The sequence below is a fragment of the Atractosteus spatula genome, chromosome 10 (assembly GCF_055471065.1).
Source record: "Atractosteus spatula isolate fAtrSpa1 chromosome 10, fAtrSpa1.hap1, whole genome shotgun sequence".
In the NCBI taxonomy this organism is placed as follows: Eukaryota; Metazoa; Chordata; class Actinopteri; order Semionotiformes; family Lepisosteidae; genus Atractosteus; species Atractosteus spatula.
Genome location: NC_142715.1, coordinates 10,507,501 through 10,528,842, shown reverse-complemented (window position 1 = coordinate 10,528,842; position 21,342 = coordinate 10,507,501). Strand labels below are relative to the sequence as shown.

Below are 21,342 nucleotides of genomic sequence, written 5' to 3'. Positions count from 1 at the left end.
TTGTTTAACAGTCCGGGTGTGGCAGGCTTCCAATGTCAACTCGACTCGATTGGAAGACAATGAACGTATTTTGTGATATTTAGAAATATAAATTTGTTTGGTGCGAGTGAGGTTTTATTTAATCTCTGACCAAGGGAAACGTTTCATTTTTTCAAAGAAATGTTTGTTAAAAAATAAAGTCATAGTTCTATGGGATTCAATCACAGACCATGTGACATGGGAGTCAGGAAACTACTGTAACACACAGCGCCACCGGATTTAATAACGCAATAAAAACGCTATAAAATAATGTGACTAGGCACAGAAAAAGTTTACAGCACAGTACAATAATAAATGCTGACCATGACTTTAGAAGCATAAATTACCTTACACTCAATTTAAACACAAGCTGTCTTTCTGTATGAACCTCTAAGCTGGTTCATACAGAAAATGTAGAAATGCATTAGCCTGATTATGATTAAAAAACACATAATTAAACACGCGTTTGCGATTTAAATCAGAACACGATTTAAATCAATATAAATGTCTGTATTGTAACGCATACTGTCCAGCCTCCATTTCTCTATAAAAATTTACTCTGTTGCACACACACACACAATAGAAGGAGGAACCGCTGTCAGAAGGGAAGATATGTTCAAAATATCGCAAATATCGATCATGTTGCGATATTTTGAAATATAAAAGTCAATTGATTGTCCGTAATATCGCTATTCTATTTTTTCGAAGAAATGTTTGTTAAAAGGAAAGTCAGGCACCAGCTGGATTCAAACACACAACCTGTCAGTTGGTAGTCACGCACCTAAACCAGTCGGCTACAAGACAGCTCGCATGAACAGACAGGCGAAACAGCCCTACACAGCCCTGTCGCAGCACACGAATACCGTTATTAAATTCTTTAGATACGCGATTCCATATTATATTCCCTTTTAATCAAATTATAAAAGTATGCTTGTTGACTCCGGTATCACGTTAGTTAAAGACTTCAAAGCTTAAAATGTTTAGGGAGAAATGGATACTGGTGTGTATTTTTTTCTTTAAAGTACCAAGACCAGCTATATACTGTATGTTTATGTTCCAAAATTAATATCGTTTATGGCCTTCACACGTGTTACAGTATGCTCCTATTCTTTTTATGCTCAGCTACTAAGATTTCCCTTCAGTGGTAAAATTCAATATCTACAACGGGCACAGCAAAGACGTTTACTGTAAGTCTTTCTACGACAGACCAACGGACCACGAGTGCCCCTGTCGGTCAACCAATCACGTACTGCGATGCCACGCGTCATCTTGCATCATACTGAGCGACGTCACCTGCGGTACGTGTCTGTGACGCGCACTTTGAATGGCTGCATCTGTACCGGAAAATAATGCGGTATCGCCCGCGCATTTTGAATGGCTGCATCTGTAAATGAGGCAACTTGCAAGGCGAGCAGGCTCGGTGCACACCGAACGCAGAGGTCTCAGAGCAGTTGAGACGTGTCCAAGTGGCTGTCAAAGGACGGCCCTTTGCCGGCGCCGTGGCTTAGTTGGCTAAAGCGCCTGTCTAGTAAACAGGAGATCCTGGGTCCGATTCCCAGCGGTGCCTTTCTTCCTGTCTTACTGTACAGAATTTATCCTTACGGGCAAATCCCATCCCTTTTAATTCAGGTGAATGCAAGTGTTCGTTTCCTTTCTGGAACAACTTGTTTTGAAAGAAATCTATACAGCTTGCGAAAGATGAAACACAAATCTTGCTTATCAGTGAGGAAGAGGTACTCCCAGCAGGCCAGCTAATACCAGCAGTGTTTTTTTTTCACCCTAACCCAGAGAATGGAGAAAAGCGAGGCGCCTGTGGCTCTGCAGTGTAATCAGCTCGCGAGTTCGGCGGTTAGCTGAATGAGTGGCAAATGGAGCTCGCCCCAGCCCGTCCTTATTCTTTTAAAGAGGATAAAAAATTAACTTCGCCGCCATTACTACCAGCTTTAAAAGACTGCCATGGGCACGGAAAAAAACACACTACAGATGACTTTTCTGGAACCGAAGCAGAGATTCCTTTACGAACCAACTGATAAAGCTCAGCCAGTGAATACTGTTAACAGAATGTGAAAGCACGATCAACTTTGTAACTGCAACCACAGGAAAAACAGCAAGAAGCAGGCTCCATTCCCCATTTAAATCTGTCGTGCGAGGCATGCTTCTTGAACGCATGAAGTAAATCCCACGATCGCTTTTGAACTTGGACAAAGTACTTCCAAAGGAGCGCTATGCGCAAAGATTTAACAAGCTCAACCCCCGCCAACGATTCGGTGTGAAGAAGCAGAACATTCAAGTTTCACAGACAGAAGCGGCACGCCAGCACAGCCAACATTAAAACGGAGGGCACACTACGATTTGCATTGACACAAAAGTGATCTGGGCAGACGTCGTTCCCTGCATAACACAAAAAGTGGCAAAGCGCTTTTGGGTTGAGAGGACGCAAGAAGGTTTTTGTTTTGTGCCTTGATGTCAAGCTGAGAAAGTATCTTTAAACACTTTGCTTAGTTTCTCGAGAGACTGCCAAAAAGCAGTTCGCTCCCTTTCGTCTGAAGTCAGCTGAAAGGAGGGGGCGACAGAAGCACCTGGCAGCGGTGGGATTCAAACCCATGCCCCCGAAGAGACTGGAGCCTTAATCCGGGACCTTAGACCGCTCAGCCACGCTACCCGATATGCACTGTCTCTTTGTCTCATTACTGTACTTGCTCGGAGGAGGTCGGGTGGGTTTTGCTCTTGTCGCCCGACTTAGTGGCGTTATGACCGTGGAACCGACTGCACCTGCTTTTTCTGAGATGCTTCCCCTCTCATGGCGAGATCTCGACTTCTTTAACACCTCTGGATAAAGATCTTCTGTGGAGCAGGTTTCAGACCTCTGCGTACAGCACCCTTTTATTTTTACAGCAGCCGCATCCGGAAAGTTGTCTTTTACGTTTTATTTGAACAACAAAACTACATACAATACAAACAAGAGCACATATAACGTATCAAGAACATCGTCAGGGGCACATGCTATAATACAATTACACTTTATGAAAAACGATTACACAAGGTAAATAAAGATAAGGTCCGCACAGCTTGTTCTTACATTTCGAAAGAGTCCGTAAATACCCCTTTACGTCTATTTTGAACTGTTCAAACGTAGGACTCTTCCCAGACCATTTCAATTTATACCACATTCCTAAACGAGGATGCATCTCCTGTTTTAGAACTATTTTGGCCGTGTAGCTTATACAACACACCCACAGTATTCTAATGGTGGACTGCAGATCTGTGCTATAGTTCAGTCGAATTCGAAGGATCCAGCAATCGTACTGGATTTGACTGGGATTCTGAAATGTCTCTTGCAAAGGTATTCGGGTTTGCTTGGACCTTTAAAAAAAAGTGATCTGAAACTACCCAGCTTACAATCTCTGAGGTAGTTGTCACTAAACTCGGACGTGATGTGGCCCACATGTGCCGTGTGCCTTTACTTTTGTAAAAAACTGGTATTGGGAAAATTAGTCGAAACCCAAAACAGTAACATACTTAAGAGTAAATGCCTCCTAATAGCTAGCAAGTGCTCCTAGTTAGTAAAGTTGTTTGTGTCCCTGCCTGTCACGTGGGAAACTGGGGTTTGATTATCGACGGGGAGACAGCTAGTTTTTTATGATCAGATTCCAATCTTTAATGCTGTGTGTGAGAGTTTACGTAACTTTCCTTTTCTCACATTTTCTGACGACTATTCCGAAGGAGCGCCCTGTCAACTCCTAATACTTTTAAAAAAATCTGCCTGCATGTTTGATTATTTTTGTTTTATTTAGAAAAAGTTCAATATTGATCATAACTAAAGAAAATAATGATCAGAAACAAAAACAAAATGTTGAAGATGCGACTCAATTTTGAATCAGAGCTGGGTGACACGGGCTTCTGTTCTGATATGGTTGTACGAGAAACAGGAGGAATCTTTTCTCTCCTATGGTGAGAAAACACACATTTCGTGTGTTTGTGCATATGTCAACGCATGACCTACATTGTAAAACTAAAACTAAATTAAAAACTAACATTAAGTTTTCAGAGACATTCATTTATATACAAACAAGAGACAGACAAAGCAATAATTCTACATTAACTTGTCCTGCACTGATCAGACTAATTGAAATGGTCTGATTCAGAGCCTGTGCAGCTCGTGCTAATACAACATTTTCCTTTGATTTCCTTTGAGGGCGGAGTTGTCTTTAAAATCTGGATTAAATAAAAAGGAGTGACGTCAGTGTAAAACAGCTTTCCTTCTTGGGGAACAACGGTTGTGTTCCATATTTCTAATTATTTTGGTTTCAAGATAGCAATTTAGTATGAAACATAAAAGCCAGCTGGATAAAGCTGTTACACGTCATTTACAATGGTCTTTCAACTAATAGCCCGTGCAGGGATCAAACCCCAGCTGTTGGTACGAGTTGCGTAAGGCTCTGCAACATGCAGATGAGAAACTAACCTCTGCTTCGTCATTATATACACAGTGAGCTATATATGCGGGCTTACTGCCCCTTACGGGCTCTGTATTTGATTGCGGTACAAGACCGGCCGTGGAGAAATGAAGTGAAGAGGGTGTGTTCATTAAAAGGCTCATAGCATCCCTGGATGGTCTCAAACCACCACCCTTTTGGTTAACAACCGAGCCACAAAGACTCATGTACAGCTTAACACTTCTCGGTCTCGGTGTAAGTGATACACTCCGTAAAATTTCTGGAGAATCATTTGTTTTTAAAGGAAAATCGCCAACAGCAGCTGAGATCTATTGGAGTTTTTTCATTCTATACTGCAATTTCTGAAGGGTGCCCTGTGAAAATACGAATTTTGACGAGAAGGGATGGACATATAAGGTCAGTAGGCTTGGGGAATTGGACCTTATGGTGAAGGCTGCAGGCTCGGCATCAGCAGAACCTGATCAATATCGGTTGACTCCGATATACTTTGACAACTTAACTTCTGGATTTAGAGACATTTACCTTAGTGTCGGTATACTAAGATGTTTTGGTAACGAGGAAGGAGGGACAAAGCAAATTGGCAGAATGAGTGCTATTTTGTTGACTACAAGTCCTCACATGCCAGAGGGTCAATATTAAAAAAAACGTAACAGTATAATCTCTTGTACTTCACGATTTAATGGTGTCTGTCACATTGTATCTCACACCTCAGTGTCAGAATTCTGAGACGAGTTTATAATCAGGAGGGTGGGCCATAGCCATTCAGCAGAAATTGCATTCACCTTTTCCCAATGCATTCTCACATGCCATTTTCTCACATGCCATGCTCAGAGGGTCATATTTTTAAAATGGTATCATAAAATGTCCTGAAGTTCAGGATTTTGACAGTCTGTTATATTGTGTCTCACACCTTGATGTCAGAAATATTAGACAATTTTAAAATCAGGAGGGAGGGCCCTAGCAATATAGCAAACATTGCATTTACCATTTGACAATGTATTCTCTCATGCCATGTTCAGAGGGTCGTATTTAAAAAACAGTACAGTACAATGTCCTGAAGTTCAGGATTTTGATAGTCTTTTCCATTTTCTCTCACACATCTGTGTCAGAATTTTTAGACATTTTTATAACCAGGAGGTAGGTTCGATCACCCTCTGCTCATCCTCAGTTAACCATATAGTCTCATATGCCATGTTCTAAATGTCCCATTTAAAACTGCTATATTAAAATTTCTTGCAAAATGCAAGAAATGTTTGAGACTTTTTATGATCAGAAGGCAAGGTCCTGGAAAATATGCAGAAAGTGCCAGTGAATTTACGTTTTGCCTTTGTCTTATTTACTCGTGGTATAACATGCCAGTTTGTTTTATTGTGAGTTGTGTTTCTGAAATGTGTTTCATACAAAAATGCAATTTGGACAGTCTCTACTTACATATCCCTCTTTACTGAGGATATGTACAGTGATACATCCGGATAAGTATTTTTAAAAATGACTGTAGAGAGCCATCTACAGGCGAAAGACGACATAACATCACAGCAGCAGCATTTAAGATGGAACGAAAAACGCAAAGCAGCTGGCGAATAAGAAGCAAACTTCAGCCTTGTTAATGCAATAGCATTAGGCGAGGTGGAAAAATATTTCTTGCTCTGAATCTTAACATTTTTATAGGAGGTGTTCTAGGACTTCTTGCCTCAGAAAAAAAAAACTGCCAGTACATCAGTTATTTCTACTCCATCAATAGCAGCAGTGTTATCAGTACTGAGCCCTAAATGTAGGTCCTATCATCATATAAAAAGTCGAAAGTAACGACTGCATTCAACTGATAAAATGTATCTTCTATGAGAGTTATATCTTTATCCAAAATACATCGGAAACAAATTTGCACGTTTTTTGGGGGGGATCCTTAAGACTGAGACTCAAAACTTTTTTTTTCCTTCTTTCCAGGAGGAAGGATTATTCAGATGCAAACATTGTCCCAAAATCAATGTACTCTCTATAGATATTCAAATCCTCAAATTCTTCATCTGAACGTTGATATTGAAATATGATATCGTACAAATTGTGGTTTTCTTTTTAAAGCAAATTTTATGCTTTAAATTAAATAAATTCTATTTATTATGAATGTGCTGGAAATTTTTCAGTACTTTAGAGGGTTCTGTGTCATTTAAATTTCCAGTCATTTCTATATCAGTCTGAAGGCCTTGCAGTAAAGATTGCAATTCATCCTAAAATGCCAAGTTTCCCACTGGTGATACATACAAGGAAATGAATGTATATTTTCCCCCCAAATCAACAAATTTAAAATCAAATACCTCCCTCATCTGCAGGTGGAGAGAATAATGTCAGAATAAATACAGGTTTAAAAGTCAGGAGCATTGATAGTCCTATTTTAAAATGACACTAAAATGCTCACAATATATTAGAAAGCTCTGTAAAATGCAAAAATAATAAAAAAAATATTAAAACAAGGTACAAAGAAATAATACACAGTTATAAAGCTCAGGAATTATCAATGTGAAGTTACAATGGGTTGATTGTGTTTCATGTGATTTAAAAAATAAAATGTTTGCAAAAAATCCACTTACAATATGCTATAAATGGCAAGAATACTTAACCTTTTACTACCAGTGACATATTTAGCCAATGTCCGCCTGGAATTTCCTCCCCCTTAAACATTTGTTATATCTCTGCAGCAGAACATAGCAGGAGCCTGGTTCAGGTCTTAACTTGAAGCTAACCCCCTGGGCTTTGAGTGTGAATAGTCAAATTTCTTATATTTCTTAATGTGTCCACTCAGCAGACAAACATATGGAAAAAAAACAAAAAAAACATTTTTGGCGAACATTTTTTTTGGTCTTCAGAGGTCAGAGTTTTCAACTATATGCATGTCAAGGGCCTGGGAATGATTTGTTAACCTTGTTCTAGGTGGCTACTAGCTTGGATAAAAATTTGGGACAAATTGATCAATTAGAAAAAATTCTACATCATGTTTTGTGAAGACTGGACCTGGAATGAAATTTCACGCCTATAATAAAAAAAAAGCATAAAAATATTGAAAATAATAAGAATAAAAAACATTGCAATTGCTATAAAAACCTTAAGACACTGCTAGAGAGCCTTTATCTGCTGTTATGCAATGAAAAAAAACCTCAGAGTTGCCTTCTGGTGTGAAAAAAGGAGCACTGATAAGAAACTGATAAAAAACTGATTGATTATCCCTTCTGAGTCAATGATTGACAACTAAAAATGCAGCCTGAAGCTTCTAGAGGAAGTCTCACCCCCTAAGGGCTCTGAATGGCTGAAAACACAAAGAATGACAGCGTTTTTTACCAATCAAATCGCCTTATTTCTGGCGCTCGTTCTTCAAAAATTTATTACGTAATCAGTAACGTTTACTAGTCTCTAGCTCTTGAGATAAACTAGTCTGGGTTATTTTGGATATATATCATGCTCCAGAATAAGGTAAAAACATGGGATATATATATATATATTTGCTGGTTTTTGCTTTTGCGGTTTTGTTGGTAAAAATGTATGATATTGACATGCTGTGCTTGCCGGGTTGCCCTGTGTTTCTATTGGGATTCTGCTAGTTCATTAATTTATTGGTTTATTGCATAATAGTGTCATGTCTGTGGAAACAAACTTTATGGTTTTGTTGTGGTGATATTTGAGAATACGTGCATGTGAGAAAATTTGTGGAGCGGTTTCAAACAAACGTTGTTTATCTCGCGTTTATCTTAAAAATAAAAAGTGTCATCTGGGGAGACAGGAGTGGTCCTCGGTGACCGCGATCCGGACTAAGTTAACAGGTGTGTAATTTAAAAAAAAATAAAACAAGTTAAAAATAAATACTAAATGGGTTTAACATTCAGGAATGTAATCGGTCAGATGCTTACGATAAGTGATGCTGGTGTTTCGTGTGATTTAGCGAATTCAAAAAAATATTCATTTTAAAAACGCAAGAGCTCGTATGAAAAAAAAGTTCGTAAGTATCTTTGTTACAACAGCCGCGCCAGAACTATTCAGATACTGTACATCAGAAAAGTATCTGAACTTGACTGGTTTATATTCAGTTATGTGCATTGGGAACGAAAGGGAGACTTAGATGGATTTTATTAGGGTTTTAGGAATCAGAAAATTTATTTTTACACGTTTATGCCTACGAGCAGAAATAACTTCCTGCTTTCAGCGCTTTTTTTGTTTCTGCTTCTTACCTCGAACAGAGAAACCCAGTACTGACTCACAGAAACACCCCGGAGTTTCTGGGATTTAAGAGGGATGTATGCAGCGGTGTTACGAGTCTGGAAGGAGGAGACGCGCATTCCGCACGGGGAGCGTAGAGCAATGAGACGCACCTGCTGCGCGCTGAGTCCTGTCCTATATAACCGCTGAGCACGGACACACAAGAGTCTCCAGCCAGTGTTGGAGATTTATTATTTCAATGTTTTTTTTCCTTTTGAGCAGAAGCTGGGTTTCTTCCTCTAGTTAAAGTTATCGGAGTTGTGGTTACTGTGCTAGACCGTCGGGAATAGCGCTTTTATTTTTTTTTATCAAACAGTCTGCTGTATACTGTACGTGAAATAAAGATAAGAGTGCTTTCTTGATACTTCACAAGAGTATACATAATTCACGAGCTGTATTATAAAAAATGAACTGGAAGAAAAGGAATAGGGCTGGAGTTTATAGACTGTGATGCAAATACAAGAGTAGGAGAGGAGGGGACTAGTTCAGGAGCACAACCGGCCCTCTCCTGCCCATTCTCCCACCAGGGTCTGTTGTAACCCAGTGTGAAATTCAGCTCCTTGCAGTTCAGCTTTTGATCACTCAGCTGAGAAGCCCTGGGAATATGGGGCAAATAAAGGAGATAGCAACCAGACTAGAGGGAGAGTTTTTATTCCTAAGGGATGACTTGTTTTACAACAGCAGACAACTTAAAGAAACAAAAACCTCTGTTCTGCTGCTCCAGGTTGGTTCCACTGGGAACAAGTGTGGCCAGGAGCTCATGAACAGTAATTAGGGGTTGTTTCCACAAGGGGGGCTGGAGTAAGTTAGATGTCAAGGGCAATAAAACTCATTAGACCTAATTGACCAGTTAAAGTGAGTTGTTCTGCTTTCTGCACAGAAACCAGTGCTCTCTTCTCAATGTGTGGGTGAGTCTGTCAGTGATATAACAGCTAGGCAGGACTGCCACTGTGGTCTATTTCATCACCTGTGACCCCATCTTCCAAAGACAATAGTCCAATCTAGCATAGAGTGTCCCGGACTGCTCCGTCAGTGACAGTGAGAGGTTTATCTTGTCTCTTGTTCCGCCAGAATGTAACAAATAGTGACCTCTTAATGGAGGAAACTTTAGCTTTTGTAGGTAATTATACCATTTGACAATGTTACAGGTGTTGGGGCGGGGGGGGAACCCCTAGTGATCCCACAGTCTCACATAGACAATGGCCAGTCTACACAAACCTCCAGTCAACACAGCCCTGACCCCTGTTATGTCACCCAGGTCTACACTGTGAGACAATGATTATTTAGGAAAATTGTAAGGAATGCATTCCAAAGCAGTCAATGGAAGTATGGAATTAAAATAGTCAAGTCTTGATAAATAGAGTATATTATCTATTTATTATACCTTTACATTGTGATAAAAACAAATTTCAAGTCCATTATGAGCGCACACAGCATATTAAAGATGGGTCTCTGCACTGTAAAGGAATCTCAGTTCACTTATAAAAACTTTAGCTAATAAACCTGAAATGCCATTTCTTTTACTGCTTGTTCTTTAAGGTACTTACTCATTGACATTATGTAGATTAAAATAAGACTATTCACAAAGAAAAAGCATTTATCACAAATGTATCATGCCAAATAAACTCTAGTAATCAAGAGCAATTAAGAAAAGGAAACAAAACCATCTTTTGAGGATGCCAGATAGAAATGTAAACACACACTCACACGTGGGGCCAATCTTACCAGAAATCAATTAACCCACCAATGATCTTGGACTGATGTCTGAAAACCAGAGCAAACAGTACAATATTAAGGTACTAAAGCTATTAGTAGAACAGATCTAGCTTCTCAACATAATACTTATGTCTGAACTTCATTGAATAGTAACACTTCAATCTTTCATATTCAATAGTTTTCACAAAATCAACAGCTGAGGACAGACCGCCATATACCTTTATCCAGTGGTTTTCAGAGCAGAGACATCCGTGTGGGCAAGAGTTTTTTCCCTGAGGTCCACTGAACGTCAGCTAGCCACGTTCTGGCTGGGTCGTGTGTACTCCTGGGAACGTCGCCTGTAATGAATATTGGGGACTTTGTACAAATTAATAATGTGAGCATATTAATATGATTTGTGTTGAAGCCAAACATAGACAATCACTGTTAAAACTTGAATTCAACCTCCAGTGTCTGCTTTTGAAATGCTGATCATCACCCGTCTTCTGGCTTCTAGATGCACGTGTTAATGGATATTTCTTGTCTTCTTTTTTTTCCCCCCATATGCTCTTCTCTGTATCATTAAGTACTTCTGGGTCATTTCATGTACCTCGTGGCGTCTTGGCCGGTGGTGAATGGCAGGCAGCTGCTCTAAAAATAACATGCCTATTAATATGATGTTGAAGACAAAACCAAAACAATACAACTTTGTTTTGCACTTTAAAATTGATCACAAGCTTGTCATATTTACAGTCATCAACTGATTTAGGCTGCTGTTCCTGTGAAAAATGTCCTTTGTTTAAGAAAGATTCAATTTAAAATCTTTAGGTTTTAAATATAAACCACTGGCAATATGGTAATCACTTTTACAACTTTTAAGAAGTTGCAAGATCCATATCCCTTCCTTATGAACTTGAACTTGAACTTGAACTTTATTGCCATATGTAACCGGTACTGGTACAATGGAATTCTTACTCACAGAAAGTCTCTCGATTGTAAAACAAGTGTAAAAATCAAGACAAAGTGCAAACAGTGCATCAAGACAATGTACAAACAAACAATAGACAATGTGCAAGTAAACATGTAGACAGGTTGAATGTAAACAATACAGACGTGTAAACAATGACTGGAGATGTGCAATAGATAAGAAATCATAAAGAGGTAGATGGTGATGGTGTAGGTGAGGTCCGAAGGGGATGGCTAAATGTGTTCGCCAGTCTCACTGCTTGTGGATAGAAGCTATTGAAGAATCTAGTGGTAAGTGTCCGTATGCTCTTATATCTCTTGCCTGAGGGCAGTGGGGTGAAGAGCTCATACCCGGGGTGGTGACTGTCCTCTGTGATTGCCAGAATTCTACCACGGCAGCGGTCCTCATAGAGCTGTTTAATCTCGGTGAGACCGCAGCCGATGATCTTCTGGGCCATATTGACCATTCTCTGCAGTGCCTTTCTTTCTCGCGAAGAGGTGTTGCCATACCACACGGTGATCCCGTTGGTGAGGACGCTCTCGATGGTGCAGCGGTAGAAGTTCACCAACACATGTATTGGCATCCCCCATCGCTTGAGGCACCTCGAGAAATAAAGGCGCTGCTGAGCCTTCTTCATGATAGAGTCAGTGTTCACAGTCCAGGTTAGATCTTTAGAGATGTGAATTCCTAAAAACCTAAAGCTGGTGACTGTTTCCACTTCCATTCCATCAATACTGAGTGGGCTGTGAGTGTATGGCCTGTGTCTCCGAATGTCCACTATTAGCTCTTTCGTTTTCTTTATGTTCAAGTCCAGGTTATTGCTATGACACCACCTAAGCAGCTGTACAACTTCATCCATGTAAGTGGACTCGTCATCATCACTGATCAGTCCTATTATGTGGTGTCATCGGCAAACTTAATGATGCGGTTGTTGCTGTGTCTTGCTGTGCAGTCATGAGTAAATAGGGAGTACAACCTTGGACTCAGACAGCAGCCTTGTGGGGTTCCAGTGCTCAGGGTGAGTGGTGTTGATGTTTTATTGCCTATCCGCACCACCTGTGGTCTCTCGATAAGAAAGTCCAGCAGCCAGTTGCAGACAGAGTTGCACAGACCTAATCCCCTGAGCTTTGTCACCAGTTGACTGGGTATGATGGAATTGAATGCTGAACTGTAGTCCACAAACAGCATTCTCACATACGAGTTCTTAGTGTCCAGGTGTTCCAAGGCTGTATGTAGAGCCAGGGAGACAGCATCATCCACTGATCTGTTGTTCTGGTAGGCGAACTGCAAGGGGTCCAGGGACTCTGTGATGGAGGAGTTGATGTGTGACAACACCAGCTTCTCCAGGCATTTCATCACCACAGATGTTAATGCTACTGGGCGGTAATCATTCAGGCATGTCACTTTTGCCTTTTTGGGGGTTGGAACAATAGTGGTTTTTTTGAAGCAGGTGGGGACCATGGACTGTGACAGGGAGGAGTTAAAGATGTCCGTAAGCACTGTGGTCAGCTGGGCTGCACATGTCCTTAGGACTCGAGGTAGTATCCCATCAGGCCCTGCAGCCTTACGGATTTTCACCCTGCTCAGAGTCTTCTGCACGTCCTGCTCTGAGAGTTTCAGAACAAACTCGCCCTGCACACTTGGGGTCTTCTCAGCATTGCCCGTGTTCAGAGCATCAAAGCGGGCATAGAAATGGTTCAGCTCGTCAGGCAGGGATGCGTTGTTCGTGTCAATCTCCTGGCTGCAGCCCTTGTAGCCTGTGATTGACACAGCCTCCGGGTGTCAGCGCACTGCGTTTCAAGCCGCACTCTGTAGCTCCGTTTGGCGTGTTTTATGGCTTCCTCTAATGCATACCGTGATTTCTTGTACAGCTCTTTGTCCCCCGATTTGAACGCGATGGATCTATCTTTTATCTCAGACCAACAACGCACTGACCTGTTCGCAATGGGGGAGGTCTTCAGCTTCTGTTTGTACTCAGAAAGCAACAGGAGAGCGATGTGGTCCGACTTACCGAAACTCGGTTTGGGAAGCGCTTTGTATGCTCCTTTTATTGTTGTGTATCAGTGATCCAAAATATTGCCTCCTCTTGTCGGTACTGTGACATGCTGAATGTATTTTTGCAGTACTTTCCTCAGAGTGCAGTGGTTGAAGTCGCGAACTACAATTGAGATGGCTTCTGGGTGGGAGTTTTCGTGCTTGTTGATAATGTCGTGTAGTTCACTATGTGCTGCTTCCACGCAGGCTTGAGGTTGAATGTAAACGGTTGTGATGATAGTGGCGGAAAACTCCCTCGGCAAATAAAAGGGTCGACATTTTATGGTCAGGTGTTCTAGATTCGGCGAGCAGGATTTAGAGATTACCTTCACGTCGGTGCACCACTTGCTGTTGACCAGGAAGCAGACGCCTCCTCCTTTGTGTTTGCCGGTTGCTTGGTGGTTTCTGTCCATGCGGTAAATGGTGAACCCCTTTGGCTGGATGGCGGTGTCCGGGACGCATGCATTCAGCCAGGTTTCAGTGAAGGCATAAACACAGCAGTCCCTCAGGTCCCTTTCCGCGTTGATCCGACAATGTAGCTCATCTATCTTATTGTCCAGTGACTGAACATTAGCTAACAAAATAGACGGCAGCGGTGGTCTGTGCGGACGCCTTCGTAGTCGCGCTAGTACGCCGCCTCGTCTCCCCCGGCGTCTGCCCACCTGTTGTTGTTGTTTGCCGCATCTTTGTCCGATCCAGCAGGTGGGGTCCGGTACGTGAAAAAAGTTGTTTGATGACATTAAGGAGTCTGTCCTCAGGTTTAAAAGCGTTTGTCTATCATAAGTAATGACAGACATTGAGCGTCCAACACAAAACAAGAGTATTAACGTATAAATAAACATTAAAACAGACACACAACGAGAGAGCTTTCTGTAAACCATCGCCATCTTTCCATCTTTTCTTATATCCTTGCTGATGAGAATGAGAAATGCTATTTTCAAGACATTAACACGAATATAATTTTTACATTAATTCCAAGGTACAAGAAAATGAATATCTTCAAAATATGCACTTTAATATACTTACTTAGTTTCTTTTTTGGAAATGGTCAGTGAACCAACCACTCCAGAGCTTGTCCTTCACCTTGAAATTATTTCCAAAAATGCTGTAATCACAGAGGAGCTCTTCTCCCCTCAACAATGTCCCTTTTTGTCACAGACAGAATTATGACAGGCTGTTCGTTGATTATAAATGACTTTCTTACAGCCCTTACATTGTCTTTTCTCTTTGATTGATTTATCCATCTTCCGATTTGCCTCCTTATCCGGGAGGCAGGCTCAGTGTTTTTCACGAGCATCAATGCACAGTTTTTGTGCAGGTTCATCTGAAAAGAAAAGACATCTCATGTCTCCCTCTGTCATCTGTGAGCTTCAGCAGTTGTCTTTGTGATGACCTTGCCATTGTAATCACACACCACCTCTCCCTTCTGGAAACACCTGGAAGTCACAAACTTCTTCCCCTTCACAGTGTAGTGTGCTCTCACGAGGCACCAGTTCTGTAGGGTTTGGGCATTTACGGGGACAATTATTAATTGTAGCTGTAAATCACAAAATTGATTCTTTTGATGGCTTTAGAATCCAACCATGTGATATAACTCAAACAACGCACACACACAGGTACTAATACATGAGGATACATTTATTAATACATAGAATATGCATGTAAACCTAACAGATCTTATCGAGAGGGTTATCAGAATACAAAAGGTATATATTCAGTCAGTTACCAAGAGTTACATATATCAAGAGGACATACGTTCAGTATATCATTCATTTAGACCGTTTCGTAAATGAACTTGGTTATAACTTCTACATTAGATACTCAAAACAAGTACTCTTAGGAATTAAATTGATATCAACTGGTTGGGATAAAAATTGAAATCTCAAGCAGTAATGCATTGAAGTTGAATACTCATCCAATCTCTGGGGATTCAGATCTCCTGCGGGCTCTCTGGCTCCGTGCCAGGCTGTGCTGTGCGGCTTGCGACGATGCACTGCTGATGCTCACCGACCGGCTAGTTAGTGTTGGCTTTAACTAGCAGAGTTTGTGCACAGGAGAAAAGATGAATGTGGGTCACGAGGCTTGCTGCTGATGCTAACCTCGGGTGGATCCTTTGGTTACTCTCTGTCAACCTCCGCTCTCGACTCTTAGAACAGAGGAAAGTTCTGGCACTTGGACACACTGGCTGTTCCGTGGTTGTCCAGGCTCAGGATGGGATGGTCAGGAGGCGCGCTGCGAGAATGTCCTGCCCTTGGGAGCCTTCTGCTCCTGGGCCGTCCTGCCCTGGAATTCTCCTTTAGAATTCTCCTTAGAAAAGTCTTTAGAATAGTCTTGGAGCTCTGTGTTGCCTGTTTTTACCTGGAGGAACTTCAGCTCATTCATTGTCTGAAAGTTCCATGGGCATCAGAATCCCACGTGGGTTACTCGGCCCTACCAGTCCCTGATTGGTTGATCAAGGTGAGATATGAGTCACTTACTCCTGACACTTAGGAATGTAGTCCAGATGTCCATCTGGCACTCCCTAGACAGATAGGCGCCAATGAATGACCATTGATCATGATAGCCAGGCTTAGCTAAGTGCATCCCCATTTGGGAGCTGTCCCTTATCAAAAGAAAACATCTTTAAATCAGCCTGCATGAATAGCTTCTCTGTGGCTGCACCACAGATTTGAATAGAGAGATGGGGCCTCATTTGGGAAAGCACAGCAACACTTAATTCTGTCTTATTAATAAGCATTGCTGCTACATATCCCCCCTTTTTGAAGGTCACGAGGTCCTGAGGCGTTGTTGCCTTCAAAACAAAACTGAGTTAAGTGATGTCCCTTGTCATTAGAACATTAACCTTAAATGTCCACATTACTCCTCGAGAATTCATACCGGAACCAGCATTGGGAACAAACAGGATGAATAAAATCTGGAGTATGTATAAACACGGTAGGAGACATCATCTCAGTCTAGGCATTACACATCAGGAAGTTCACTGTCAGTATCTGATACCTCTGTAGGCAGATATTTGGGAAGAAGTAACTTCCTTTCTTTTGACATGCTACCTTTGACTCATTCATGCTACCCGGAGTACATCTTGATGTAAGAGTACAGCATTCAGAGTACACTGTCAGTCATGACCCAGCTACCTGGCAGTAGTGTTACAATAACAACAGTTCCTGTTCCCAGCCCCCCTGATAAACCACGACACCTGTGTTGGGCACCTGCCAGGGTGGGTTGGAGGTTTGTTCCATTAAAGCAAACTAACTACCTGTACCTCTTCAGGGCGTAGTGTTTCTTGGATTTCTATCCAATTCAATAGTGTGTCACCTGAAGGCATCCACGACCTCAAGTTTGGTCTTATATTGTCTGGTTCCAGACCGTACAGTGTTAAGTCACCAAGCTGTACTATGGCCTCCTCGGGAACTTGCAGGAAACTGTTGGTTAGGTAGCTGCATTGTGGTAGCTGTATCATGCCTGTCACAAGTCATAGTGACAGTTAAGTGTGGTGTGCTGACCAGCCATTTACTTCCCACCTGCTCTTCATGGGGTTCATTAACCTCCCTCTGCTCGTTAGTAGCTTTACACCCTTCATTGGTGAATCATTTAGACACAGCCAATGGATAGCTTTGGTAGCCATACCCATCTCAAGATTTGGAACCAAATTCAATCTTGGATTGCCTTCTGGGTGAGCTATGAGCGATGGGGTGGCTAATGTCACATACTCCTCTACTGAGAAGAGTGGAATCAAGTGGGTTGAGAATTGTGCCATGGCTAGACTGGCTACAGTGGCACTGAACTCCCTTAACAGGTCTTGTGTCAACGTTCTGGCCTGTTGCACACAAGCATAAACCCACTGTATAACACCGGCAATCATGTCCACTGGTTGGGGAATAAGGTTTAACCCTGTTGCATAGGAAATTGCCTGTAGGGTTTTCCCTATGCTTTCCAACTTTTGCTGCTGTTGATACAGTCTGTCACTACCCTCTGGCATCTCTGACACCTGCCTTCTTGGGGCAGTCAGGGTGAGAGTGCCAGTAGCAAACAAACCTACCAGAAATAGCAAATGCACAACAGTGGCGGCAGCAATCACTCCTCCCAAAAGTCTTTTAGGGTGGCTGATCCCAGTCATCTCCTTCTGAGTGACTGTTGCCTTTCTATGCTGGCTCAGCGTGTACATGGTGTCTTTCTCAGTATGCCATGTGGCATCTTGGGCACCGACATCCTGGAAATCTGGGGAGATCTGACGCAGCTGCTGATGCTGCTCCTCCATTTCCAGGGCATCTGCTTTTTCGATTTGTTCATGCCTGTGCTCTAGGAACCCTGCAGGGGGTGGTGCAGCAGTGGAGCATGCCTGACCCCCGGCTGAGTGGTCATCTGGAGCACCTGAGTGATCTGGAATTGTTACCCCATTCTCACTGTTCAGGTCCACCCTGCACACTTCCTGATTGAGGAATCCCTCTATCGGCATGTTTACAGTCGTTCGCTGGGGGCCGGTGTAGGACACCTGCTCGCTCCCCCCTTCCCTCGCTAGGGGTTCAGGGAGCTGCCCCAGCACTGGGATAGCCAGTTCACAGTCTTCGAACTCGCTATCACACACCAGGCCCGTGTCAGTGCAGGCGGGGATTCTGACACCCCACTTTTCCGTGTTCTGCACTGGCAGGCGGGTGGCTTGACCATCCAGCTCCAGTCTGGCTGAACCACTGTTGGTCAGCCTCAGACTGACAGACTGAGCTGGTGGCTGTAGGAAAACCGGCTTGGCTTTCATTCCATGTCCCATATGGGGGACTGGGTGTGTTGGAAACCCTGCCGTTGAGGCAGGAAAATCAGGTCGGTCTCACTCACTACCTGGTAGTTGTGAGAAATAATGTTACCTGACTGCAGGTTCCCTGGGTCACAGCAGAGGGAATCGGCATCTGGGATCAGGTGTGTCCACAGCGCAGTAGTCTCAGCGTCCAGCTGGACCTCCTGTCTAACCTGTGAATGTTGCACCAGGGGCACCTGGTGGTGGCCCTGTGACAGCTGCTCAAGCAGATCCTCACTGATAGAGGACCTCTCAGGGCTAAGGGTGAGGGCTACATCACCAACCTGCTCTCCTGCCATCTGGATCCCTTCCACCACTGCAGGGTGGTGGTCCTGACCCCTCTTGGGTGCCAGGGTGCACAGGGAAAGCTCCTTTTCATCGCCAGGTGGGGAGATCTGCTCCTCTTTAGGGATGTAAAAGGGGTGTGCTTTACCTGGTGGATCAGGCGGCTGCTTGGAGCACCGCTCCTGTGGCATGGAGGCTGTTGTGACCTCAGCCGGGACATGACTTCCCTGTATATCCGGGGAACAAGAAAATATTTTTATTTCTTGTCCAGAGGGAACAGAAGGAATCTCCACATAGGCTTCTGTGTTCGGTGGGCACTGTGTGAGCACAGTCTGCCTCTTGGTCCCCCTTTCCTTCTGTACAGAAGGCTTAGGAGCCTTGACCTGTTTCCACACTTTGCCTTTCTGGTGATCCACCAAAGGTTCCTCTCTGAGTCGCATGCCCTTTTCTTTTTCTACCATTTGAGCTTGCTGTATGACATCAAACACCTTTCAACCTCAGTGTCAATCAATGTCTCACTGTGTAAGACATCTCCCATGGCAGCCTTGAGGTAAAAGCTTCCTGCTTTTCCTCTCTGTTTTACTGCCTGCTCTGTGACTTCAGGGGTGGAGTCAGCACTCGCTTAGGAGTGGCTGACCTCATCCAGGCAGGAACCCTTCCACTCAATCAGATAGACTGAGGGAGGGAGAGGGGGCCGGTCTCCGCCTCCTCCAGTGAAGAGTATCAGCTCATTCACGCTTCCGGCAGCCTTGTGGAGCGGTTGTCTCTGTCCTAATAAAACTTGTTCAAGCCTGGCTAGGCGGGAGTTTACTGAATCCTTTTGTTCAGCTTTATCTAGCCCTTTCCCTCCCCCGGTGTTCTCATGGCACTTAGGACGCTGGGTGCGGTCCTGTGTGCCTGCTTTGGAACGGGGCTTAGCCAGCTCAGGAGCCTGTGCTCCTTCGAGCAGGGGGGAATTAACCCTGCTGGCTCTGATGGCGAACACAGTCGCTTTAACAGCTTTTTGCTCAGAGCGACTTTGGACATCATACTCCCAGGCTTTCTGCACGAATCTCTTAATATCAGTCATTTTCATGGTCTGTGCATCTGTATGCATTAAGATCATCTTTCTGACTGACGGGTGGAGATTCGCAATGAATAAACCCTTGAAATGTGTGTTCTCTTCGCAACCCTCATAATTTCCCCTGCAAAATTAGTTAGTCTAAGTCTCTCGTAATATTCGCGAGGGGACTCTGCTCTCTCGTGCTTAATGTTAAGGGCGGCGGCTATCGCGGCAGTCAGGTCAATAAACGCACTGTATTCTCGGATAAGTGCTTGACACAGCTCTTCAAAGTCATCACAGACTTTCTTCATCTGCCTAGCCATCCACTCATGTACAGCTCTGCTGCTAGTTTTCCTGACCAGAAACACTTTCTCCTGGTCTGTGGCGTTTGGCAGGTACTGCAGGGTATACCTGAGGTCTTGAATATAACTCTCGATATTATTCTCTGACACTGCAGGGTCATATCTCTCCATGTCCTTCGCTAGCTCTCTCAGAGAATGGAGGTTTATTCTCCTAGCTTCTCCGCTGACGGAGATATGACGGAGATCGTGGTCAGACCTGTCGCTGCTAGAGAGAGTGCTTAATAGCGACTCGAATTCAGACCTTTTAGCAACCATCGTTAAACTTAAAGAGTATTACTTTTAAGTACGAAATCACAGTTCTACCACAGAAAACCACAAGATCAAGTATGCAATCAACCCGGTTGATCGCAAAAGATCACAAAACAATCAAGCACTGCTTAAAGAGCAAGGGGAAATTTTTTCCTTTCGGCTTTCAGCACACTGTATTGTCGCGTATGAAACCCGCGGCGTTTTATATTGAATTATTCTGCTTGGTTGACTCATTTCAGTCTTACCATAGCCCAGGTATGACTGAAATGACTCCAGGGATGCCAATAAATGTAGTGTGCTCTCTGAAGGCACCAGTTCTGTAGGGTTTGGGCATTTACGGGGACATTTATTAATTGTAGCCGTAAATCACAAAATGATTCTTTTGATGGCCTTAGAATCCAACCATGCGATATAACTCAAACAACGCACACACACACGGGTACTAATACACGAGGATACATTTATTAATACATAAAATATGCATATAAACCTAACAGATCTTATTGAGAGGGTTATCAGAATACAAAAGGTATATATACAATCAGTTACAAAGAGTTACATATATCAAGAGGACATACTTTCAGTATATCATTCATTTAGACCGTTTCATAAAGTGAACTTGGTTACAACTTCTACATTAGATACTGAAAACAAGTACATAACTCTTAGGAATTAAAGTGATATCAACTGGTTGGGATAACAATTGAATTCTCAAGCTGTAATGCATTGAAGTTGAATACTCATCCAATCTCTGGGGATTCAGATCTCCTGCGGGCTCTCTGGCTCCGTGCCAGGCTGTGCTGTGCTGCAGATGCTCACTGACCGGCTAGTTAGTGTTGGCTTTAACTAGCAAAGTTTCTGCACAGGAGAAAAGATGACTGTGGGTCCCAGCAAGTCAGGAAGAGGACTGGTTCATTCCTGATGAAGTGCTAGTTCTGAATAGTGATTCAGCTGTCCACAGATTACGACCTGTTCACGAGGCTTGCTGCTGGTGCTAACCTCAGGTGGATCCTCTGGTTACTCTGTGGCAACCTCCGCTCTAGACTCTTAGAACAAAGGAAAGTTCTGGCATTCGGACACACTGGCCATTCCATGGTTGTCCGGGCTGAGTCTCAGGATGGTCAGGAGGCGCGCTACGAGAATGTCCTGCCCTTGGGAGCCTTCTGCTCCTGGGCTGTCCTGCCCTGGAATTCTCCTTTGAA

At 43.1% G+C, this 21,342-nt stretch overlaps 1 non-coding gene across 1 annotated transcript; it reads left to right on the top strand.

Annotated features, from left to right (window-relative positions):
• Nucleotides 1-1,511: 1,511 nt before the first annotated feature.
• Nucleotides 1,512-1,585, top strand: trnat-agu (transfer RNA threonine (anticodon AGU)). The gene has a single exon. It is a non-coding gene; the product is annotated as a tRNA-Thr (tRNA).
• The last annotated feature ends 19,757 nt before the right edge of the window (nt 1,586-21,342 follow it).